Raw genomic sequence first — 25,651 nt, forward strand, 5'->3', positions numbered from 1 at the left:
ACCAGTCCCTCCTACAGCAAAGCACCCCCACAACATGATGCTGCCACCCCCGTGCTTCACGGTTGGGATGGTGTTCTTCGGCTTGCAAGCGTCCCCCTTTTTCCTCCAAACATAACGATGGTCATTATGGCCAAACAGTTATATTTTTGATTCATCAGACCAGGGGACATTTCTCCAAAAAGTATGATCTTTGTCCCCATGTGCAGTTGCAAACCGTAGTCTGGCTTTTTTTATGGCAGTTTTGGAGCAGTGGCTTCTTTCTTGCTGAGGGCCTTTCAGGTTATGTCGATATAGGACTCGTTTCACTGTGGATATAAATACTTTTGTACCTGTTTCCTCTAGTATCTTCACAAGATCCTTTGCTGTTGTTCTGGGATTGATTTGCACTTTTCGCACCAAAGTACGTTCATCTCTAGGAGACAGAACGCGTCTCCTTCCTGAGCGGTATGACGGCTGCGTGGTCCCATGGTGTTTATACTTGCGTACTATTGTTTGTACAGATGAACGTGGTACCTTCAGGTGTTCCCAAGGACGAACCAGACTTGTGAAGGTCTACAATTTTGTTTCTGAGGTCTTGGCTGGTTTCTTTTGATTTTCCCATGATGTCAAGCAAAGAGGCACTGAGTTTGAAGGTAGGCCTTGAAATACATCCACAGATACACCTCCAATTGGCTCAAATGATGTCAATTAGCCTATCAGAAGCTTCTAAAGCCATGACATAATTTTTATGGAATTTTCCAAGCTGTTTAAAGCACAGTCAACTTAGTGTTTATAAACTTCTGACCCACTGGAATTGTTATACAGTGAATTATAAGTGAAATAATCTGTCTATAAACAATTGTTGGAAAAATTACTTGCGTCGTGCACAAAGTAGACGTCCTAACCGACTTGTCAAAACTATAGTTTGTTAACAAGAAATTTGTGGAGTGGTTGAAAAACGAGTTTTAATGACTCCAACCTAATTGTACGTAAACTTCCGACTTCAACTGTATATCCCCACATGAGCAGATCAAAAATAGGCCTCCCCTGCTATGACATCATCACTAGGCGCCTGGTCTGACCTGGCTTTGGAGAGAAGATTAGCAGAGTATCAGGTGGGAGAGATTATCATTCTGTATCAGATGTTTCCTGTATCAGATGTCTTGTAACCGGTCTTGTAACCATTTTGAGCCAACAGACTTCAATAGATGCATTCCACAGATTGTAAAGATTGTTGATCTCTGAGCCAGTGCAGTGAGTGACATCCACCCTTCTGACTGCAAATGTCACAGGTCATGTTTAGGACCAGCAGCAGTCTGTTGAACCTGATCTTAACCCACTGCCTGGCTGTGGCCCAGTTGCTCTCCCAACACCTGTGAATAAGTAGGACAGAGTAGGACTAAAAGAGAAAACACATCGCACCGAATGACAGCCTGTCGTTTGTTCGCCGCTCATTGGCTGATAGCAAAAAGTGTCTCAGGAAACCCCTGCCGGTAGGCGTCTGACTGACAACATTTTCGCTCATTTCTACATGTAGAATCGGTTTGCATTCGGATTACGTCTGGCAGTCTGTTCAGAGGTGCTAAGTACTCTCAGCTGGCAAACGCTACCGGTGTGTCCGTGCCGTAGCCCTTTAAACTCGTACACGGGTTAAATGTCTAATTTGTGCAGTAAAAAGCACATCAATTCAAGATGGAGCTGACAGATGGTCGCCTCGCTTCGAGTCCTTAGGAAACTATGCAGTATTTAGTTGTTTTTTTAATGTATTATTTCTTACATTGTTACCCCAGGAAATCGCGCCGACAGAGATAAACACCTCTCTGGGAAGAGAAAGGGCGGGGGTGTATGCTTCATGATTAATGACTCATGGTGTAATCATAACAACATACAGGAACTCAAGTCCTTCTGCTCACCCGACCTAGAATTCCTCACAATCAAATGCCGGCCATTTTAACTCCCAAGAGAATTCTCTTTCCCCAGGAAATCTTAAGTGATATAAGAGCGATGTCAACTTACCAACATTACGACCAGGAATAAGACTTTCCAGAAGCGGATCCTCTGTTCGGACCACCACCCAGGACAATGGATCTAATCCAAGAAATCGACCCAAGACAACGGTGCCGCAGAAGGGGCAGATGGAGTGGCCTCCTGGTCCGTAGATGTGCACGTCACCCACCGCTCCCGAGTATACTACTCGCCAAATGTCCAGTCTCTTGACAACAAGGTAGACGCAATTCGAGCAAGGGTTGCCTTCCAGAGAGACATCAGAGATTGTAACATACTCTGTTTCACGGAAACATGGCTCTCTCGGGATATGTTGTCGGAATCGGTTCAGCCACCGGCTTCTCTATGCATCGCGCTGACAGAGATAAACACCTCTCTGGGAATTAACAACTCATGGTGTAATCATAACATTCAGGAACTCAAGTCCTTTTGCTCACTCGACCTAGAATTCATTACAATCAAATGCCGGCCATTTTACCTGCCAAGAGAATTCTTGTCAGTTATCGTTACAGCTGTGTACACTCCACCTCAAGCAGACACCAACATGGCCCTCAAGGAACTTCACTGGACTCTATGTAAAATGGAAACCATATATCCTGAGGCTAAATTTGTTCTAGCTGGGGATTTTAACAAAACAAATTTGAGAACAAGGCTACCTAAATTCTACCAGCATATTGATTGTAGTAGACGTAGGGGTAATACACTCGACCACTGCTACTCTAACTTCCACGATGCATACAAAGCCCTCCCCCGCCGTCCCTTCGGCAAATCCGAACACGACGCCATCTTGCTCCTACCATCTTATAGGCAGAAACTCAAACAGGATGTACCAGTGACTAGAACCATTCAACGCTGGTCTGACCAATCAGAATCCACGCTTCAAGATTGTTTTGATCACGTGGACTGGGACATGTTCCTGTCAGCCTCAGAAAACAACATCGACCTATACGCCGACTCGGTGAGTGAATTTATAAAGAAGTGCATTGGAGATGTTGTACCAACTGTGACTATTAAAACCTACCCTAACCAGAAACCGTGGATGGATGGCGGCATTCACGCAAAACTGAATGCGCGAACCACCGTATTTAACCATGGAAAGAGGTCTGGGAGTATGACTGAACATAAACAGTGTAGTTATTGCCAGTACAGGGACAAAGTGGAGTCGCAATTTAACGGCTCAGACAAGACGCATGTGGCAGGGTCTACAGGAAATCACGGACTACAAAAGAAAACCAGCTACTTCACAGACACCGACGTCACGCTTCAAGACAAACTAAACACCTTCTTTGCCCACTTTGAGGATAGTACAGCGCCACCGTCACGGCCCGCTAACAACAACTACGCCCTCTCTCCTTCTCCGTGGCCGACGTGAGTAAAACATTTAAACGGGTTAACCCTCGCAAGGCTGCAAGCCCAGACGGCATCCCCGGCCGCATCCTCAGAGCATGTGCAGACCAGCTGGCTGGTGTGTTTACGGACATATTCAATCTCTCCCCATCGCAGTCTGCTGTCCCCACATGCTTTAGGATGGCCACCATTGTTCCTGTACCCAAGAAAGCTAAGGTAATCCTTCTAACCCCCCCCCCCAAAAAAAGATTTAGATGCACTATTATAAAGTGGTTGTTCCATTGGATATCATAAGGTGAATGCACCAATCTGTAAGTCGTTCTGGATAAGAGCGTCTGCTAAATGACTTAAATGTAAATGTAAGGTAACTGAGCTAAATGAAAAGGGGCGGCAGGTAGCCTAGTGGTTAGAGCGTTGGGCCAGTAACCAGCAGGTAGCCTAGTGGTTAGAGCGTTGGACTAGTAACCAGCAGGTAGCCTAGTGGTTAGAGCGTTGGACTAGTAACCAGCAGGTAGCCTAGTGGTTAGAGCGTTGGACTAGTAACCAGCAGGTAGCCTAGTGGTTAGAGCGTTGGACTAGTAACCAGCAGGTAGCCTAGTGGTTAGAGCGTTAGGCCAGTAACCGAAAGGTTGCTGGATCGAATCCCCAAGATGACAAGGTAAAAACCTGTTGTTGTGCCCCTGAACAAGGCAGTTAACCCACTGTTCCTGGGCCGTCATTGTAAATAAGAATTTGTTCTTAACTGACTTGCCTAGTTAAAAAAAAGGTTACACAATGACTACCCATAGCACTCACTCATGTCATCATATCACCTCCACCTTACCGGCCACCCTAGACCCACTTCAGTTTGCATACCGCCCTAACAGGTCCACAGACGATGCAATCGCCATCACACTGCCCTATCCCATCTGGACAAGAGGGATACCTAATGTATGAATGCTGTTCATTGACTATTGCTCAGCCTTCAACACCATAGTACCCTCCAAGCTCACCATCAAGCTGGAGGCCCTGGGTCCCAACCCCGCCCTGTGCAATTGGGTCCTGGACTTTCTGACGAGGCTGAAGAAAGTTGGCTTGTCACCCAAAACCCAGAGGGTGATGCGGTCTGCACAACTCATCACCGTGGGCAAACTACCTGCCCTCCAGGACACCTACACCACCCGATGTCACAGGAAGGCCAAAAAGATCATCAAGGACAACAACCATCCGAGACACTGCCTGTTCACCCCGCTATCATCCAGAAGGAGAGGTCAGTACAGGTGCATCAAAGCTGGAACCAAGAGACTGAAAAACAGCTTCTATCTCAAGACCATCAGACTGTTAAACAGCCATCACTAACACAGAGAGGCTGCTGCCTACATTGAGACCCAATCACTGGCCACTTTAACAAATGGATCACTAGTCACTTTAACAATGCCACTTTAAACAATGTGTACATATCTTACATTACTCATCTCATATGTATATACTGTATTTTATACCATCTATTGCACCTTGCCTATGCCGTTCAGCCATCACTCATCCATATATTTATATGTACATATTCTCATTCACCCCTGTAGATTTGTGTGTACTAGGTAGTTGTTGGGGAATTGTTAGATGACTTGTTAGATATTACTGCACTGTCGGAACTAGAAGCACAGGCATTTCACTACGCTCGCAATAACATCTGCTAACCATGTGTATGGACCAATAACATACATCAGGTCAGGCTGTCCACTAACACGCTATACATCAGGTCAGGCTGTCCACTAACACGCTATACATCAGGTCAGGCTGTCCAGTAACACGCTATACATCAGGTCAGGCTGTCCAGTAACACGCTATACATCAGGTCAGGCTGTCCACTAACACGCTATACATCAGATCAGGCTGTCCAGTAACACGCTATACATCATGTCAGGCTGTCCAGTAACACGCTATACATCAGGTCAGGCTGTCCAGTAACACGCTATACATCAGGTCAGGCTGTCCAGTAACACGCTATACATCAGGTCAGGCTGTCCACTAACACGCTATACATCAGGTCAGGCTGTCCACTAACACGCTATACATCAGATCAGGCTGTCCAGTAATACGGTATACATCAGGTCAGGCTGTCCAGTAACACGCTATACATCAGGTCAGGCTGTCCAGTAATACGCTATACATCAGGTCAGGCTGTCCAGTAACACGCTATACATCAGGTCAGGCTGTCCACTAACATGCTATACATCAGGTCAGGCTGTCCACTAACACGCTATACATCAGGTCAGGCTGTCCACTACATCAGGCTCTCGTTCTGTGCTTCTCAGCTCTGTATTGGGGTTTTGACTGACAGCTGTTCTGATTCTTGAGCACCACCTAACAGGAAGTTGCCCCCATTCCTCCAGGTAATTGGGAAACTTTAGCAAAATGTGTTGTTGTCTGAGTGAGAGAAAAGCTGTAAATTAAGAGGACTTGATGTATTCTGAAAAGATGAGCCGTTGAGGATTATAATAAATACCGCTTTGATGTTAGACAAGCAAACCAAACAACCCAAACAACCCAAACAACCAAACAACCCAAACAACCCAAACAAACCAAACACCCCAACACCTGTCAGTCCAAATGTGCACTTCCCATTTCAACACCATAAAACTCATGTCATATAAACTCATGTCATATAAACTCATGTCATATAAACTCATATCATACACAATGTCAACCTTTATAATCACTATGTTTGATGTAGTTACCAGATGACATGGAATACACTGGGTAGTTCTGAACAGAATGAGCCCGTTTGATGTACAGTTACCAGATGACATCATATCCTGCTACGATGGTTATGCATATGCTTTTCATATTATCTTCTGTAAGAAACATTAACATTTAGCCTCATCCATTTAGGCCAATTCCCACCAGTGTAAAGGGTTAAGACCATCAATCACTGCCATATACAGGAGAACGATCGCAGTCGCTGTACTCATAATTTACAGGAGAACGATCGCCTTACGGCGAGGATAGCTGTGCTGCAAGCCCAGCTTCAGACGCAATCGTTAGGCAAGGGTCATTTCAGTGTAGGAAAGGATGAAACAGCGTCTGTGCCATCAGTTAAGTACAGATAGTAACGTTAGTATAAACCCCCTCGCACGGTCCCCGCAGCCGGACAACTTTCTCATGGCTTCTGGAGGGAAACGCTGTAGGAATGCTCAACCGGTATCGCTTATTCAGCTGACAGAAACTTTCAACCGGTTCTCCCCATCAAGCAGCGAGTCTGAGTCGGAGGCCGAGACTTCTCTGGGTCTCTCATCCTCCCGTTACGGGGTCAGAGGCCGAGCCTTCTCTGGTCTCTACTCCTCCCGTTACGGAGTCAGAGGCAGAGCCTTCTCTGGTCTCTACTCCTCCCGTTACGGAGTCAGAGGCAGAGCCTTCTCTGGTCTCTCATCCTCCCGTTACGGGGTCAGAGGCCGAGCCTTCTCTGGTCTCTACTCCTCCCGTTACGGAGTCAGAGGCAGAGCCTTCTCTGGTCTCTACTCCTCCCGTTACGGAGTCAGAGGCAGAGCCTTCTCTGGTCTCTTCTCCACCAGCTCTGACAAATTGAAAACCCTAGTCATTGGCGACTCCATTACCCGCAGTATTAGACTTAAAACCAATCATCCAGCGATCATACACTGTTTACCATGGGGCACTGCTACCGACGTTAAGGCTAATCTAAAGACGGTGCTGGCTAAAGATAAAACTGGCGAGTGTAGAGAGTATAGAGATATTGTTATCCACGTCGGCACCAACGATGTTAGGATGAAACAGTCAGAGGTCACCAAGCGCAACATAGCTTCAGCGTGTAAATCAGCTAGAAAGATGTGTCGGCATCGAGTAATTGTCTCTGGCCCCCTCCCAGTTAGGGGGAGTGATGAGCTCTACAGCAGAATCTCACAACTCAATCGCTGGTTGAAAACTGTTTTCTGCCCCTCCCAAAAGATAGAATTTGTAGATAATTGGCCCTCTTTCTGGGACTCACCCACAAACAGGACAAAGCCTGGCCTGTTGAGGAGTGACGGACTCCATTCTAGCTGGAGGGGTGCTCTCATCTTATCTACGAACATAGACAGGGCTCTAACTCCCCTAGCTACACAATGAAATAGGGTGCAGGCCAGGCAGCAGGCTGTTAGCCAGCCTGCCAGCTTAGTGGAGTCTGCCACTAGCACAGTCAGTGTAGTCAGCTCAGCTATCCCCATTGAGACCGTGTCTGTGCCTCGATCTAGGTTGGGCAAAACTAAACATGGCGGTGTTCGCTTTAGCAATCTCACTGGAATAAAGACCTCCTCCATTCCTGCCATTATTGAAAGAGATCGTGATACCTCACATCTTAAAATAGGGCTACTTAATGTTAGATCCCTCACTTCCAAGGAAGTTATAGTCAATGAACTAATCACTGATCATAATCTTGATGTGATTGGCCTGACTAAAACATGGCTTAAGCCTGATGAATTTACTGTGTTAAATGAGGCCTCTCCTCCTGGTTACACTAGTGACCATATCCCCCGCGTATCCCGCAAAGGAGGAGATGTTGCTAACATTTACAATAGCAAATGTCGATTTACAAAAAAACAATGACGTTTTCATCTTTTGAGCTTCTAGTCATGAAATCTATGCAGCCTACTCAATCACTTTTTATAGCTACTGTTTACAGGCCTCCTGGGCCATATACAGCGTTCCTCACTGAGTTCCCTGAATTCCCATCGGACCTTGTAGTCATGGCAGATAATATTCTAATTTTTGGTGACTTTAATATTCACATGGACAAGTCCACAGACCCACTCCAAAAGGCTTTCGGAGCCATCATCGACTCAGTAGGTTTTGTCCAACATGTCTCCGGAACGACTCACCGCCACAGTCATACTCTGGACCTAGTTTTGTCCCATGGAATAAATGTTGTGGATCTTAAATGTTTTTCCTCATAATCCTGGACTATCGGACCACCATTTTATTACATTTGCAATTTTTGCAATCGCAACAAATAATCTGCTCAGACCCCAACCAAGGAGCATCAAAAGCCGTGCTATAAATTCTCGGACAACCCAAAGATTCCTAGATGCCCTTCCAGACTCCCTCCACCTAGCCAAGGATGTAGGAGTACAAAAATTGGTTAAAAACCTAACTGAGGAACTCAATTTAACCTTGCTCAATACCCTAGATGCAGTCGCACCCCTAAAACAAAAAACATTTGTCATAAGAAACTAGCTCCCTGGTATACAGAAAATACACGAGCTCTGAAGCAAGCTTCCAGAAAATTGGAACGGAAATGGGACTACATCAAACTGGGTCTTCCGACTAGCTTGGAAAAACCGATACTGCAGAGTACAAAGAGCCCTCACTGCTGCTCGATCATCCTATTTTTCCAACTTAATTGAGGAAAATAAGAACAATCCAAAATGTCTTTTTGATACTGTCGCAAAGCTAACTAAAAAGCAGCATTCCCCAAGAGAGGATGGCTTTCACTTCAGCAGTGATAAATTCATGAACTTCTTTGAGGAAAAGCTCACATCTGCAACAAGACCATGGTGCTTGCCTACAGAGCTGTGAGGGGAACGACACCTCCGTACCTTCAGGCTCTGATCAGTCTCTACACCCAAAGAAGGGCACTGCGTTCATCCACCTCTGGCCTGCTCGCCTCCCTACCTCTGCGGAAGCACAGTTCCCGCTCAGCCCAGTCAAAACTGTTCGCTGCTCTGGCACCCCAATGGTGGAACAAGCTCCCTCACGACGCCAGGACAGTGGAGTCAATCACCACCTTCCGGAGACACCTGAAACCCCACCTCTTTAAGGAATACCTGGGATAGGATAAAGTAATCCTTCTAACCCCCCCCCCCCCAAAAAAAAGATATAGATGCACTATTGTAAAGTGGTTGTTCCACTGGATATCATAATGTGAATGCACCAATGTGTAAGTCGCTCTGGATAAGAGCGTCTGCTAAATGACGTAAATGTAAATGTAAATGAAAAGATCATGATCATTAGAAAGCAAATTACGGACTCCTCTTTAAATCTGCGTATTCCTCCAAAGCTCCATTGTCCTGAGTCTGCACAACTCTGCCAGGACCTAGGATCAAGGGAGACACTAAAGTGTTTTAGTACTATATCTCTTGACACATTGATGAAAATAATCATGGCCTCTAAACTGTCAAGCTGCATACCGGACCCTATTCCAACTAAACTACTGAAAGAACTGCTTCCTGTGCTTGGCCCTCCTATGTTGAACATAATAAACTGCTCATCTATCCACCGGATGTGTACCAAACTCACTAAAAGTGGCAGTAATAAAGCCTCTCTTCAAAAAGCCAAACCTTGACCCAGAAAATATAAAAAACTAATCGGCCTATATCGAATCTTCCATTCCTCTCAAAACATTTTGAAAAGTTGTTGCGCAGCAACTCACTGCCTTCCTGAAGACAAACAATGTATACGAAACGCTTCAGTCTGGTTTTAGACCCCATCATAGTACTGAGACTGCACTTGTGAAGGTGGTAAATTACCTTTTAATGGCGTCAGACCGAGGCTCTGCATCTGTCCTCGTGCTCCTAGACCTTAGTGCTGCTTTTGATACCATCGATCACCACATTCTTTTGGAGAGATTGGAAACCCAAATTGGTCTACACGGACAAGTTCCGGCCTGGTTTAGATCTTATCTGTCGGAAAGATATCAGCTTGTCTCTGTAGATGGTTTGTCCTCTGACAAATCAACTGTAAATTTCGGTGTTCCTCAAGGTTCCATTTTAGGACCACTATTGTTTTCCCTATATATTTTACCTCTTGGTGATGTAATTCGGAAACATAATGTTAACTTTCACTGCTATGCGGATGACACACAGCTGTACATTTCGATGAAACATAGTGAAGCCCCAAAATTGCCCTCACTAGAAGCCTGTGTTTCAGACATAAGGAAGTGGATGACTGCAAATGTTCTACTTTTAAACTCAGACAAAACAGAGATGCTTGTTCTAGGTCCCAAGAAACAAAGTGATCTTCTGTTGAATCTGACAATTAATCTGGATGGTTGTACAGTCGTCTCAAATAGAACTGTTAAGGACCTCGGCGTTACTCTGGACCCTGATCTCTCTTTTGACGAACATATCAAGACAGTTTCAAGGACAGCTTTTTTCCATCTACGTAACATTGCAAAAATCAGAAACTTTCTGTCCAAAAATGATGCAGAAAAATGTATCCATGCTTTTGTCACTTCTAGATTAGACTACTGCAATGCTCTACTTTCCGGCTACCCGGATAAAGCTAAACACAGCTGCTAGAATCTTGACTAGAACCCAAAAATGTGATCATATTACTCCAGTGCTAACCTCTCTACACTGGCTTCCTGTTAAGGCAAGGGCTGAATTCAAGGTTTTACTGCTAACCTACAAAGCATTACATGGGCTTGCTCCTACCTATCTTTCCGATTTGGCCCTGCCGTACATACCTACACGTACGCTACGGTCACAAGACACAGGCCTCCTAATTGTCCCTGGAATTTCTAAGCAAACAGCTGGAGGCAGGGCTTTCTCCTATAGAGCTCCATTTTTATGGAATGGTCTGCCTATTCATGTGAGAGACTCAGAATCGGTCTCAACCTTTAAGTCTTTATTGAAGACTCATCTCTTCAGTAGGTCCTATGATTGAGTGTAGTCTGGCCCAGGAGTGTGAAGGTGAACGGAAAGGCTCTGGAGCAACGAACCGCCCTTGCTGTCTCTGCCTGGCCGGTTCCCCTCTCTCCACTGGGATTCTCTGCCTCTAACCCTATTACAGGGGCTGAGTCACTGGCTTACTGGTGCTCTTCCATGCCGTCCCTAGGAAGGGTGCGTCACTTGAGTGGGTTGAGTTACTGACGTGGTCTTCCTGTCTGGGTTGGCGCCCCCCCTTGGGTTGTGCCGTGGTGGAGATCTTTGTGGGCTATACTCGGCCTTGTCCCGGGATGGTATGTTGGTGGTTGGAGATATCCCTCCAGTGGTGTGGAGGCTGTGCTTTGGCAAAGTGGGTGGGGTTATATCCTACCTGTTTGGCCCTGTCCGGGGGTTTCATCGGATGGGACCACAGTGTCTCCTGACCCCTCCTGTCTCAGCCTCCAGTATTTATGCTGCAGTAGTTTATGTGTCGGGGGGGCTAGGGTCAGTCTGTTATATCTGGAGTATTTCTCCTGTCTTATCCGGTGTCCTGTGTGAATTTAAGTACGCTCTCTCTAATTCTCTCTTTCGGAGGTCCTGAGCCCTAGGACCATGCCTCAGGACTACCTGACATGATGACTCCTTGATGTCCCCAGTCCACCTAGCCGTGCTGCTGCTCCAGTTTCAACTGTTCTGCCTGCAGCTATGGAACCCTGACCTGTTCACCGGATGTGCTACCTGTCCCAGACCTGCTGTCCCAGACCTGCTGGAACCCTGACCTGTTCACCGGACGTGCTACCTGTCCCAGACCTGCTGTTTTCAACTCTCTAGAGACAGCAGGAGCGGTAGAGATACTCTCAATGATCGGCTATGAAAAGCCAACTGACATTTACTCTTGAGGAGCTGACCTGTTTCACCCTCTACAACCACTGTGATTATTATTATTTGACCCTGCTGGTCATTTATGAACATTTGAACATCTTGGCCATGTTCTGTTATAATCTCCACCCGGCACAGCCAGAAGAGGACTGGCCACCCCTCATAGCCTGGTTCCTCTCTAGGTTTCTTCCTAGGTTTTGGCCTTTCTAGGGAGTTTTTCCTAGCCACCATGTTTCTATGCCTGCATTGCTTGCTGTTTGGGGTTTTAGGCTGGGTTTCTGTACAGCACTTTGAGATATAAGCTGATGTAAGATGGGCTATATAAATACATTTGATTTGATTTTAATAAGGGTTAAGGTTAGGATAAGGTTTAAGGTTAGGGTTAAGGTTAGGGTTAGGATAAGGTTTAAGGTTAGGGTTAGTAAGAATAAGGGTTAGGATTAGGATAAGGGTTAAGGTTAGGATAAGGGTTAAGGTTAGGATAAAGGTTAAGGTTAGGATAAAGGTTAAGGTTAGGATAAAGGTTAAGGTTAGAATAAGGGTTAAGGTTAGAATAAGGGTTAAGGTTAGGATAAAGGTTAAGGTTAGAATAAAGGTTAAGGTTAGGATAAAGGTTAAGGTTAAGGTTAGAATAAGGGTTAAGGTTAGAATAAGGGTTAAGGTTAGGATAAGGGTTAAGGTTAGGATAAAGGTTAAGGTTAGAATAAGGGTTAAGGTTAGAATAAGGGTTAAGGTTAGGGTTAAGGTTAGGGTTAGGATAAGGTTTAAGGTTAGGGTTAGTAAGAATAAGGGTTAGGATTAGGATAAGGGTTAAGGTTAGGATAAGGGTTAAGGTTAGAATAAGAGTTAAGGTTAGGATAAAGGTTAAGGTTAGGATAAGGGTTAAGGTTAGAATAAGAGTTAAGGTTAGGATCAGGGTTAAGGTTAGAGTTAGTAAGAATAAGGGTTAAGGTTAGGATAAAGGTTAAGGTTAGAATAAGGGTTAAGGTTAGGATCAGGGTTAAGGTTAGAATAAGGGTTAAGGTTAGAGCTAAGATTAGTACACTGAACAAAAATATAAATACAACATATAAAGTGTTGGTCCCATGTTTCATGAGGTGAAATAAAAAAATCCCAGAAATGTTCCATAAACACAAAAAGCTGATTTCTCAAATTTGTTTACATCCTTGTTAGTGAGCATTTCTCCTTTGCCAAGATAATCCATCCACCTGACAGGTGTGGCAAATCAAGAAGCTGATTAAACAGAATGATCAGTACACAGGTGCACCTTGTGCTGGGGACAATAAAATGCCACTCTAAAATGTGCAGTTTTGTTACACAACATAATGCCACAGATGTCAAAAGTTTTGAGGGAGCGTGAAATTGGCATGCTGACTGCAGGAATGTTCACCAGAGCTGTTGCCAGATCATAATATATTTTTATTTCTCTACCAACAGCCACCTCCAACATCGTTGTAGAGAATTTGTCAGTCCGTCCAACCGGCCTCACAACCGCAGACCAAGTGTATGGCGTCGTGTGGGTGAGCGATTTGCTGATATCAACGTTGTGAACAGAATGTCCCATGGTGGCAGTGGGGTTCTGGTATGGGGCAGGCATAAACTACCGACAACATTTGCATTTTATCGAAGGTCAATTTGAATGCACAGAGATACCGTGATGAGATCCTGAGGCCCATTGTTGTGCCATTCATCCGCCGCCATCACCGCCGTTTCAGCATGATAATGCACGGCCCCATGTCAACAAGGATCTGTACACAATTCCTGGAAGCTGAAAATGTCCCAGTTCTTCCATGGCCTGCATACTCACCAGACATATCACCCATTGAGCATGTTTGGGATGCTCTGGATCTACGTGTACGACTGCGTGTTCCAGTTCCCGCCAATATCCATTAACTTCACACAGCCATTGAAGAGGAGTGAGACAACATTCCACAGGCCACAATCAACAGCCTGATCAACTCTATGTGAAGGAGATGTGTCACGCTGCATGAGGCAAATGGTGGTCACACCAGATACTGACTGGTTTTCTGATCCACACTCCTACCTTTCTTTTAAATGTATCTGTGACTAACAGATGTATATCTATATTCCCTGTCATGTGAAATCCATAGATTTGGGTCTAATGAATTTATTAAATTGACTGATTTCCTTATATGAACCATCTCCATAAAGTGTTTGAATTTGTTGCATGTTGCGTTTATATATGTTATTCTGTATAGACAGTTGTAATGTTAGTGATAGTCCGTAGAGCATCTACAGACGGACTATCCACATAAAGTGTTACCGAATGTTGCTTGTTGACTTAACTCCTCCGGAACGGTCGGCAGGAAGTAGATAGACAGGCTAGCGTCTGTCGGTCTGTCTGTCTGTCTGCCTGCCCTGTCCTCAGTGAACTAGGCTGGGCTTGACAGAGACAGACGGACGGACGGAGGGAGGGAGGGAGGGACGGAGGGTCTGGACCTCTAGAGCCAGACTGAAGGCTACAACAGGATACTGGTTGGAGTGAGTAGCAGTGTTTAAAAAAAAAAAAAGTGTACATTCAGAGCCAGGCGTCAGGACTGGGAATAAACACGGCAGATCTACGGGAAATCAAGTACGTAACGCCGCATGATGAAAGAGGAGGGAAAACTACTGTGATGGAAGAGACTGTTAGCTGGTGGAGTAGAGAGAGAGGGGGGAGGAAGGGAGAGGACGAGCCCATAGGCCTGTAGGGTGAAACAGACTGTCCAGTGAGTAGACTACATAGTGAGACAGACATTGAGAGGTCTACCTACCGTCTTCAGACGCTTCACAGCACCCTCACAGATATGCATTCCTCTGGACTCCTCCACCTCTACATGGCCCAGGTACTAGAGAGACGGAGAGGGAGACAGGGGAGAGAGAGAGAGAACAGAGTTAGTGAGATAGAGAGATGGAGAGGGAGACAGGGGAGAGAGAGAACACAAGAGTTAGTGAGGTACTAGAGAGATGGAGAGGGAGACAGGGGAGAGAGAGAGAGAGAGAGAACACAGTTAGTGAGATAGAGCATGAAACAGCAGGTTGTGAGTAGTGACGTTCTCTTCCTGTCTCTTCCTGCCAGGGGGAAGGTCATCCTGCCAAAGGGCCACTGCTGCTCCTGTAAATGACTGGCTGAAGGACTGCACTTGGATGTCTACGTCCCAAAAATGCCACCCTATTCCCTATTTTAGTGCGCTACATTTGGTCAAAAGTGTAGGGAATAAGGTGGCATTTGGCTGCTGTAAGTTATTTCAATAGACGGAAAGAGCTCCCCAGCCAGTGTGTCCCCCGCCCATGACCTATGGTCCCTTGAGATGGTGAAGGTCAGACCTGGAGTCCTGGAGGCAGGAAGTCATTGTTACAGCTTCCCTTCCACATCCTTCCACTCACACACACCAGAGTTTTCATTCTCAGCCCAAAACACCGACGCGGCAGTTTAGAAGGAGATGTGGGTTTGGGGCTGCGCTGCGTTAAGAAAAACAACCGTACACCTTTTTCCTAAAGCTTTCTCTCTCAGCACCAGGATATTATCCGGACCAGAGAAATTTGTGGCCATGAAACTTCATTTCTGCTCATTGAAATGTTTCAAATTGCGATATAATAGCAGGGACGGTCCGGGACAGTGTCTGGAAGTCATAAAAGACGCCTATCCTAAGAGTTAATTACTATTAGATATATAATAGAGACAAAATATCAATAAACTGTTGCTAAGCATCACTGGGACCAGCAGACCACAGGGTCTGTGTTGCTAAGCATCACTGGGACCAGCAGACCACAGGGTCTGTGTTGCTAAGCATCACTGGGACCAGCAGACCACAGGGTCTGTGTTGCTATGAGACCAGGAGACCACAGGGTCTGTGTTGCTATGAGACCAGGAGACCACAGGGTCTGTGTTGCTATGAGACCAGCAGACCACAGGGTCTGTGTTGCTATGAGACCAGCAGACCACAGGGTCTGTGTTGCTATGAGACCAGGAGACCACAGGGTCTGTGTTGCTATGAGACCAGCAGACCACAGGGTCTGTGTTGCTATGAGACCAGCAGACCACAGGGTCTGTGTTGCTATGAGACCAGGAGACCACAGGGTCTGTGTTGCTATGAGACCAGGAGACCACAGGGTCTGTGTTGCTATGAGACCAGGAGACCACAGGGTCTGTGTTGCTATGAGACCAGCAGACCACAGGGTCTGTGTTGCTATGAGACCAGGAGACCACAGGGTCTGTGTTGCTATGAGACCAGCAGACCACAGGGTCTGTGTTGCTATGAGACCAGGAGACCACAGGGTCTGTGTTGCTATGAGACCAGGAGACCACAGGGTCTGTGTTGCTATGAGACCAGGAGACCACAGGGTCTGTGTTGCTATGAGACCAGCAGACCACAGGGTCTGTGTTGCTATGAGACCAGGAGACCACAGGGTCTGTGTTGCTATGAGACCAGCAGACCACAGGGTCTGTGTTGCTATGAGACCAGGAGACCACAGGGTCTGTGTTGCTATGAGACCAGGAGACCACAGGGTCTGTGTTGCTATGAGACCAGGAGACCACAGGGTCTGTGTTGCTATGAGACCAGGAGACCACAGGGTCTGTGTTGCTATGAGACCAGCAGACCACAGGGTCTGTGTTGCTATGAGACCAGCAGACCACAGGGTCTGTGTTGTGTTGTAACAATGTGTAAATAGTTGAAGTACAAAAAAGGGAAAATAAATCAACATGGGTTGTATTGTACTCTCTCTCTGTGTGGTGTCTGCTCAGAGCTCTTTCTACTTTCTTATATTTGCAGGCATCCTCTCCCTACACCTCCCTCCCCCTCTCCCTCCCTCTCTCTCCCCTCCCTCCCTACACCTCCCTCCCCCCTCTCCCTCCCCCCTCTCCCTCCCTCTCTCTCCCCTCCCTCCCTCCCTCCCGTCACCATACAGACGGACCATTTGACCCTGTAATTCATCCTTTCTTCTCTCCGTTTTGTGCTACAGTGAGAATCTCACCACAAAACAATTTCAACCCACACAACACGAGCTTCTCAGGGAAATGGAGGGAGAGAGTATACAGTATTATCATGGTAGGTGGAGGGAGAGAGTATACAGTATTATCATGGTAGGTGGAGGGAGAGAGTATACAGTATTATCATGGTAGGTGGGGGGAGAGAGTATACAGTATTATCATGGTAGGTGGAGGGAGAGAGTATACAGTATTATCATGGTAGGTGGGGGGAGAGAGTATACAGTATTATCATGGTAGGTGGAGGGAGAGAGTATACAGTATTATCATGGTAGGTTGAGGGAGAGAGAGAGTATACAGTATTATCATGGTAGGTGGGGGGAGAGAGTATACAGTATTATCATGGTAGGTTGAGGGAGGGAGAGAGTATACAGTATTATCATGGTAGTTGGGGGGAGAGAGTATACAGTATTATCATGGTAGGTTGAGGGAGAGAGTATACAGTAGTATCATGGTAGGTGGAGGGAGAGAGTATACAGTATTATCATGGTAGGTGTTGGGAGAGAGTATACAGTATTATCATGGTAGGTGGGGGGAGAGAGTATACAGTATTATCATGGTAGGTTGAGGGAGAGAGAGAGTATACAGTATTATCATGGTAGGTTGAGGGAGAGAGAGAGTATACAGTATTATCATGGTAGGTTGAGGGAGAGAGAGAGTATACAGTATTATCATGGTAGGTTGAGGGAGAGAGTATACAGTATTATCATGGTAGGTTGAGGGAGAGAGAGAGTATACAGTATTATCATGGTAGGTTGAGGGAGGGAGTATACAGTATTATCATGGTAGGTGGAGGGAGGGAGAGAGTATACAGTATTATCATGGTAGGTTGAGGGAGGGAGAGAGTATACAGTATTATCATGGTAGGTTGAGGGAGGGAGAGAGTATACAGTATTATCATGGTAGGTTGAGGGAGGGAGAGAGTATACAGTATTATCATGGTAGGTGGAGGGAGAGAGTATACAGTATTATCATGGTAGGTTGAGGGAGAGAGTATACAGTAGTATCATGGTAGGTGGAGGGAGAGAGTATACAGTATTATCATGGTAGGTTGAGGGAGAGAGTATACAGTATTATCATGGTAGGTGGAGGGAGAGAGTATACAGTATTATCATGGTAAGTGGAGGGAAAAAGAGAATACAGTATTATCATGGTAGGTTGAGGGAGGGAGAGAGTATACAGTATTATCATGGTAGGTTGAGGGAGGGAGAGAGTATACAGTATTATCATGGTAGGATGAGGGAGAGAGAGAGTATACAGTATTATCATGGTAGGTGGAGGGAGGGAGAGAGTATACAGTATTATCATGGTAGGTGGAGGGAGGGAGAGAGTATACAGTATTATCATGGTAGGTTGAGGGAGAGAGAGAGTATACAGTATTATCATGGTAGGTTGAGGGAGAGAGAGAGTATACAGTATTATCATGGTAGGTTGAGGGAGAGAGAGAGTATACAGTATTATCATGGTAGGTTGAGGGAGAGAGAGAGTATACAGTATTATCATGGTAGGTTGAGGGAGAGAGTATACAGTATTATCATGGTAGGTTGAGGGAGAGAGAGAGTATACAGTATTATCATGGTAGGAGAAGGGAGAGAGTATACAGTATTATCATGGTAGGATGAGGGAGAGAGAGAGTATACAGTATTATCATGGTAGGTGGAGGGAGGGAGTATACAGTATTAGCATGGTAGGTGGGGGGAGGGAGAGAGTATACAGTATTATCATGGTAGGTTGAGGGAGAGAGTATACAGTATTATCATAGTAGGTTGAGGGAGAGAGTATACAGTAGTATCATGGTAGGTGGAGGGAGAGAGTATACAGTATTATCATGGTCGGTTGAGGGAGAGAGTATACAGTATTATCATGGTAGGTGGAGGGAGAGAGTATACAGTATTATCATGGTAGGTTGAGGGAGAGAGTATACAGTATTATCATGGTAGGTTGAGGGAGAGAGAGAGTATACAGTATTATCATGGTAGGTTGAGGGAGAGAGTATACAGTATTATCATGGTAGGTTGAGAGAGGGAGAGAGTATACAGTATTATCATGGTAGGTTGAGGGAGAGAGTATACAGTATTATCATGGTAGGATGAGGGAGGGAGAGAGTATACAGTATTATCATGGTAGGTTGAGGGAGAGAGAGAGTATACAGTATTATCATGGTAGGATGAGGGAGAGAGAGAGTATACAGTATTATCATGGTAGGTTGAGGGAGAGAGTATACAGTATTATCATGGTAGGTTGAGGGAGAGAGAGAGTATACAGTATTATCATGGTAGGTTGAGGGAGAGAGTATACAGTATTATCATGGTAGGTTGCATTGGCACAGTTGGTGAGAAACAGAAATAAGACGCAAGGTCAACTACGTCTAAATAGCAGCTCCATCCCAACACTCCCCCCCTCCAACACTCCAACACTCCCCCCTCCAACACTCCCCCCTCCAACACTCCAACACTCCCCCCTCCAACACTCCCCCTCCAACACTCCAACACTCCCCCCTCCAACACTCCCCCCTCCAACACTCCCCCCCTCCAACACTCCCCCCCTCCAACACTCCCCCCCTCCAACACTCCAACACTCCCCGCTCCAACACTCCCCCTCTCCAACACTCCCCCTCTCCAACACTCCTTCTCCCTCCCCCCCTTCTCCCTCCCTCCCCTTCTCCCTCCCTCCCCTTCTCCAACTCTCTCTCTCCTAAAAGTGGCCAGGCTCCAGTGATGAATGAGACCAGACCGTTGACAGGCCGTGTGAGTTGTTAGGGTGGTATGAGGGGGGCTAGATACAGAGGCTCTGCTCTGTGTGTACGGATGTATTAATTTGTGTATTAATGTGTGTACGGATGTATTAATGTGTGTATTAATGTGTGTGTGTATTAATGTGTGTTTTAATGTGTGTACGGATGTATTAATGTGTGTGTGTATTAATGTGTGTGTGTATTAATGTGTGTATTAATGTGTGTGTGTATTAATGTGTGTATTAATGTGTGTGTGTGTGTATTAATGTGTGTGTGTATTAATGTGTGTGTGTGTGTATTAATGTGTGTGTGTATTAATGTGTGTGTGTGTATTAATGTGTGTATTAATGTGTGTATTAATGTGTGTGCGGATGTATTAATGTGTGTGCGGATGTATTAATGTGTGTATTAATGTGTGTGTGTATTAATGTGTGTATTAATGTGTGTACGGATGTATTAATGTGTGTATTAATGTTTGTGTGTATTAATGTGTGTTTTAATGTGTGTACGGATGTATTAATGTGTGTGTGTATTAATGTGTGTGTGTATTAATGTGTGTATTAATGTGTGTGTGTATTAATGTGTGTATTAATGTGTGTGTGTGTGTATTAATGTGTGTGTGTATTAATGTGTGTGTGTGTATTAATGTGTGTGTGAATTAATGTGTGTGTGTGTGTATTAATGTGTGTATTAATGTGTGTGTGTGTGTGTATTAATGTGTGTGTGTATTAATGTGTGTGTGTGTATTAATGTGTGTATTAATGTGTGTGTGTGTGTGTATTAATGTGTGTGTGTGTATTAATGTGTGTATTAATGTGTGTGTGTGTGTATTAATGTGTGTGTGTATTAATGTGTGTGTGTGTGTATTAATGTGTGTGTGTGTGTATTAATGTGTGTGTATTAATGTGTGTGTGTATTAATGTGTGTGTGTGTATTAATGTGTGTGTGTATTAATGTGTGTGTGTGTGTATTAATGTGTGTGTGTGTGTATTAATGTGTGTGTGTGTGTATTAATGTGTGTGTGTGTGTATTAATGTGTGTGTGTGTTATTAATGTGTGTGTGTGTGTATTAATGTGTGTGTGTGTGTATTAATGTGTGTGTGTATTAATGTGTGTGTGTGTGTATTAATGTGTGTGTGTATTAATGTGTGTGTGTATTAATGTGTGTATTAATGTGTGTGTGTGTGTATTAATGTGTGTGTGTATTAATGTGTGTGTGTATTAATGTGTGTGTGTGTATTAATGTGTGTGCGGATGTATTAATGTGTGTGCGGATGTATTAATGTGTGTATTAATGTGTGTGTGTATTAATGTGTGTATTAATGTGTGTACGGATGTATTAATGTGTGTATTAATGTGTGTGTGTATTAATGTGTGTTTTAATGTGTGTACGGATGTATTAATGTGTGTGTGTATTAATGTGTGTGTGTATTAATGTGTGTGTGTGTGTATTAATGTGTGTGTGTGTGTATTAATGTGTGTGTGTGTGTATTAATGTGTGTGTGTGTGTATTAATGTGTGTGTGTGTGTATTAATGTGTGTATTAATGTGTGTGTGTATTAATGTGTGTGTGTGTATTAATGTGTGTGTGTATTAATGTGTGTGTGTATTAATGTGTGTATTAATGTGTGTGTGTGTGTATTAATGTGTGTGTGTATTAATGTGTGTGTGTGTATTAATGTGTGTGTGTATTAATGTGTGTGTGTGTATTAATGTGTGTGCGGATGTATTAATGTGTGTGCGGATGTATTAATGTGTGTATTAATGTATTAATGTGTGTATTAATGTGTGTGTGTATTAATGTGTGTATTAATGTGTGTACGGATGTATTAATGTGTGTATTAATGTGTGTGTGTATTAATGTGTGTTTTAATGTGTGTACGGATGTATTAATGTGTGTGTGTATTAATGTGTGTGTGTATTAATGTGTGTATTAATGTGTGTGTGTATTAATGTGTGTATTAATGTGTGTGTGTGTGTATTAATGTGTGTGTGTATTAATGTGTGTGTGTGTATATGTGTGTGTGTGTGTGTATTAATGTGTGTGTGTGTGTGTATTAATGTGTGTGTGTATTAATGTGTGTGTGTGTGTATTAATGTGTGTATTAATGTGTGTGTGTGTGTATTAATGTGTGTGTGTGTATTAATGTGTGTATTAATGTGTGTGTGTGTGTATTAATGTGTGTGTGTATTAATGTGTGTGTGTGTGTATTAATGTGTGTGTGTATTAATGTGTGTGTGTGTGTATTAATGTGTGTGTGTATTAATGTGTGTGTATATTAATGTGTGTGTGTGTGTATTAATGTGTGTGTGTATTAATGTGTGTGTGTGTGTATTAATGTGTGTGTGTGTGTATTAATGTGTGTGTATTAATGTGTGTGTGTGTATTAATGTGTGTGTGTGTGTATTAATGTGTGTGTGTGTGTGTGTATTAATGTGTGTGTGTATTAATGTGTGTGTGTGTGTGTATTAATGTGTGTGTGTATTAATGTGTGTGTGTATTAATGTGTGTGTGTGTGTATTAATGTGTGTGTGTGTATTAATGTGTGTGTGTATTAATGTGTGTGTGTGTGTGTGTCACCTTGACTGCGAAGCTGCACTTGCCGCCGCGGACCGCCTCTTCGTCCGTCTGCCACTGGTGCGGTCGGCTGGACTCAGGGACATACACGTCTTTCTTCCGTCTGAAACTCTGCCGGAGCTTATTCATCCTGGACCTCCTGAGAGGAGAGGAGAGGAGAGGAGAGGAGAGGAGAGGAGAGGAGAGGAGAGGAGAGGAGAGAGGGGAGGAGAGACCACACAAAGATTTGAAAACAAATCCAACATTGATAAACTCCCATATCTATTAGGTGAAATACTGCAGTGTGCCGTCACAGCAGCAAGATGTGTGGTCCGTTGCCATGAGAAAAGACAAACTAGTGGAACACAAACACCATTGTAAAAACAACCTGTATTTATCTAGTTATTTATCTTCCCTTTGGTGCATTAACTATTTGCACATTGTTACAACACCGTACGTAGCCAATAACATCGCACTGGTGAGTGGAATGTTAGCTACAACACCGTACGTAGCCAATAACATCGCACTGGTGAGTGGAATGTTAGCTACAACACCGTACGTAGCCAATAACATCACACTGGTGAGTGGAATGTTAGCTACAACACCGTACGTAGCCAATAACATCACACTGGTGAGTGGAATGTTAGCTACAACACCGTACGTAGCCAATAACATCACACTGGTGAGTGGAATGTTAGCTACAACACCGTACGTAGCCAATAACATCACACTGGTGAGTGGAATGTTAGCTACAACACCGTACGTAGCCAATAACATCGCACTGGTGAGTGGAATGTTAGCTACAACACCGTACGTAGCCAATAACATCACACTGGTGAGTGGAATGTTAGCTACAACACCGTACGTAGCCAATAATATCGCACTGGTGAGTGGAATGTTAGCTACAACACCGTACGTAGCCAATAACATCGCACTGGTGAGTGGAATGTTAGCTACAACACCGTACGTAGCCAATAACATCACACTGGTGAGTGGAATGTTAGCTACAACACCGTACGTAGCCAATAACATCACACTGGTGAGTGGAATGTTAGCTACAACACCGTACGTAGCCAATAACATCGCACTGGTGAGTGGAATGTTAGCTACAACACCGTACGTAGCCAATAACATCACACTGGTGAGTGGAATGTTAGCTACAACACCGTACGTAGCCAATAACATCACACTGGTGAGTGGAATGTTAGCTACAACACCGTACGTAGCCGAAAACATCACACTGGTGAGTGGAATGTTAGCTACAACACCGTACGTAGCCAATAACATCACACTGGTGAGTGGAATGTTAGCTACAACACCGTACGTAGCCAATAACATCGCACTGGTGAGTGGAATGTTAGCTACAACACCGTACGTAGCCAATAACATCACACTGGTGAGTGGAATGTTAGCTACAACACCGTACGTAGCCAATAATATCGCACTGGTGAGTGGAATGTTAGCTACAACACCGTACGTAGCCAATAACATCGCACTGGTGAGTGGAATGTTAGCTACAACACCGTACGTAGCCAATAACATCACACTGGTGAGTGGAATGTTAGCTACAACACCGTACGTAGCCAATAACATCACACTGGTGAGTGGAATGTTAGCTACAACACCGTACGTAGCCAATAACATCGCACTGGTGAGTGGAATGTTAGCTACAACACCGTACGTAGCCAATAACATCGCACTGGTGAGTGGAATGTTAGCTACAACACCGTACGTAGCCAATAACATCACACTGGTGAGTGGAATGTTAGCTAATGTTTCTCGTGTTTATTTCCATTGTTGTTTATTACATTGGCAATGTAAACATATGTTTCCCATGCCAATTAAGCCTTTTGAACGAGAGAGAGGTGTAGAGAGAGAGGTGTAGAGAGAGAGCGAGAGAGATGTAGAGAGAGAGAGAGAGATGTAGAGAGAGAGAGAGAGAGATGTAGAGAGAGAGAGAGAGATGTAGAGAGAGAGAGAGAGAGAGAGATGTAGAGAGAGAGAGAGAGAAAGCGAGATGTAGAGAGAGAGAGAGAGAGATGTAGAGAGAGAGAGAGATGTAGAGAGAGAGATGTAGAGAGAGAGAGAGAGATGTAGAGAGAGAGATGTAGAGAGAGAGAGAGAGAGATGTAGAGAGAGAGAGATGTAGAGAGAGAGAGAGATGTAGAGAGAGAGAGAGAGAGAGAGAGAGAGAGAGAGAGAGAGAGAGATGTAGAGAGAGAGAGAGAGAGAGAGAGAGAGAGAGAGAGAGAGAGAGAGATGTAGAGAGAGAGATGTAGAGAGAGAGATGTAGAGAGAGAGATGTAGAGAGAGAGATGGAGAGAGAGAGATGTAGAGAGAGAGATGTAGAGAGAGAGATGGAGAGAGAGAGATGGAGAGAGAGAGATGGAGAGAGGCCTGGACAGGATAGGCTGTCTGTCGTACCAGGGCCTGGACAGGGAAGCCTGTCTGTCTTGTAACAGTCTGTCTGCAGCAGCTTGTCTGTCGTACCAGGATTAGAGGAACAGTTGACAGAATGTCTTCTGGGTGACCTGAACCTAGAATCGGACTCTGATTGTCAACAAGGTTGAATAAAAAGTGTCCTCTGAAATCCTCTGATGAATCTGATGTTAACCAACACTCCTCATGGTTTTAATGCTTCTGGTCTAATGAGCTGGAGAGGAGCGGAGCTGGAGAGGAGATGGAGCGTAGATGGAGAGGAGCTGGACAGGAGCGGAGCTGGAGAGGAGCGGAGCTGGAGAGGAGCGGAGCTGGAGAGGAGCGGAGCTGGAGAGGAGCTGGAGAGGAGCTGGAGAGGAGCGGAGCTGGAGAGGAGCGTGCCCAATTTGACTGGAGCGTGATTCCCAAAGACTGGAATGTCAGCCTTCTCGCCCGCTCCAGTACCACTCACGTTACGAGCTCTGGGCGCGGCTGCCCCAGCATGCATTTGTAGTCTACTTGCGTGCTGATATAGCCCCTTGCTTTATCTAAAAATGTCACGGAGTTCACTAAATATTTTCATAAAGAAACTGATAAAACACACAGCTGCTAAATCAAGGTGACTTACAAAAGACTGAGGAGGACAAAGAGCAAGAGAGGCAGTGGGGTGATGTAGTGTCCACAACTATAGAAGAGAGGCAGTGGGGTGATGTAGTATCCACAACTATAGAAGAGAGGCAGTGGGGTGATGTAGTGTCCACAACTATAGAAGAGAGGCAGTGGGGTGATGTAGTGTCCACAACTATAGAAGAGAGGGGGTGGGGTGATGTAGTGTCCACAACTAAAGAAGAGAGGCAGTGGGGTGATGTAGTGTCCACAACTATAGAAGAGAGGCAGTGTGGTGATGTAGTGTCCACAACTATAGAAGAGAGGCAGTGGGGTGATGTAGTATCCACAACTATAGAAGAGAGGCAGTGGGGTGATGTAGTGTCCACAACTATAGAAGAGAGGCAGTGGGGTGATGTAGTGTCCACAACTATAGAAGAGAGGCAGTGTGGTGATGTAGTATCCACAACTATAGAAGAGAGGCAGTGGGGTGATGTAGTGTCCACAACTATAGAAGAGAG

At 44.8% G+C, this 25,651-nt stretch overlaps 1 pseudogene; it reads right to left on the minus strand.

Moving 5' to 3' along the window:
• The window catches only part of LOC115172176 (protein numb homolog), a 100,384-nt pseudogene that overhangs the window by 16,930 nt on the left and 57,803 nt on the right, over positions 1 to 25,651 (minus strand).

The sequence above is a fragment of the Salmo trutta genome, chromosome 33, assembly GCF_901001165.1.
Source record: "Salmo trutta chromosome 33, fSalTru1.1, whole genome shotgun sequence".
In the NCBI taxonomy this organism is placed as follows: Eukaryota; Metazoa; Chordata; class Actinopteri; order Salmoniformes; family Salmonidae; genus Salmo; species Salmo trutta.